Source organism: Adiantum capillus-veneris, chromosome 15 (genome assembly GCF_014529385.1).
Source record: "Adiantum capillus-veneris isolate H3 chromosome 15, ASM1452938v2, whole genome shotgun sequence".
Classification (NCBI taxonomy): Eukaryota; Viridiplantae; Streptophyta; class Polypodiopsida; order Polypodiales; family Pteridaceae; genus Adiantum; species Adiantum capillus-veneris.
In genome coordinates this window covers 13,090,613-13,091,615 of record NC_140945.1, presented here as the reverse complement: position 1 = coordinate 13,091,615, position 1,003 = coordinate 13,090,613, and the positions used below count along the sequence as shown (strand labels likewise).

The 1,003-nt window shown below is 48.0% G+C and overlaps 1 non-coding gene across 1 annotated transcript; it reads right to left on the bottom strand.

Moving 5' to 3' along the window:
* Positions 1–330: 330 nt before the first annotated feature.
* Positions 331–529, bottom strand: LOC147440297 (U2 spliceosomal RNA). The gene has a single exon (XR_015184401.1). It is a non-coding gene; the product is annotated as a U2 spliceosomal RNA (small nuclear RNA).
* Between the last annotated feature and the right edge of the window lie 474 nt (positions 530–1,003).

The following is a 1,003-nucleotide window of genomic DNA, read 5'->3' as shown; positions in this document are numbered from 1 at the left end:
GCACGTGGTGATTTTCTCTTGCTGAGGGCACTCCGGTGTTGGAGCACGTTTTGCAAGAGCGCCAGGAGAGTCTCGTAAGCGGACTGGATCTCCACCTCCATCCCATTGCATAGCGAATTAAACAGGAAGTGAATACTCTCATCTCCTCGGTGGGGCTCCTCAAAAGGTCCCATGAACGCTCTCTCGGGGTGCATAGCATCCCAAAGCAAGAAAATTGAACCCCACCAGCAACATACACCATTGTAGCAAAATCCTGCAGAGAAATCCCGATTCTCCGCAACCCACCAAAGAGCATATCGTCATGGGCAGTTTTTGAATATGAGGTTGGGAGGGGGGTGCGCCAGGCCTCTGAGGCAGTGCAATACAGAGGCGACGCGCGCAGCCCCCGGTCAGCAAGCTGCCGGGAGGGGGCTGCCCCCGTGAGAAAAATTAGGTTAATATCATGTGGCCCGATGGACCACGTATCAGATATTAAACTGATAAGAACAGATACTACACTTGATCTTAGCCAAAAGGCCGAGAAAGGTATGAGCAACCCAGCGTGCCCTCTCTGTGCTTTATACCTGCTTCGCTTCACGCTTTGCCCTGTGGGGTCGATTGATTTTCATGCGCTAAAAGCACTTGCCCTTTAATTAAGCCCATCCATCCACTACATCAATTTCTAACCGGCTCAAGCCTAAGGCTACATCAATTTCCCCCAACACTACGGTTTCTTGACAGCTCTCTCCTCTTCTCGTTCAGTTTCCAACATTCTGTCGAATTACTCTCTTGAGATGCCCTAACTAGGCCGAGCTCCTAGGATTATATTGCCCTAGGCCTCTTTTGCGTGCTTATATGTTTATGTTATTCTTATGGTAATGCTTTGCTAGCTGAGGATGACTGCTAAGTCTTTCATCAAGATTTGATGTTTGTTACCAAAACTTGCTTAGATGAATTATGAGCGACGCACTAATTCATAATGAACTATGCCCGTCGTGTCTTATGGTTGGATTTTCTTTTATCA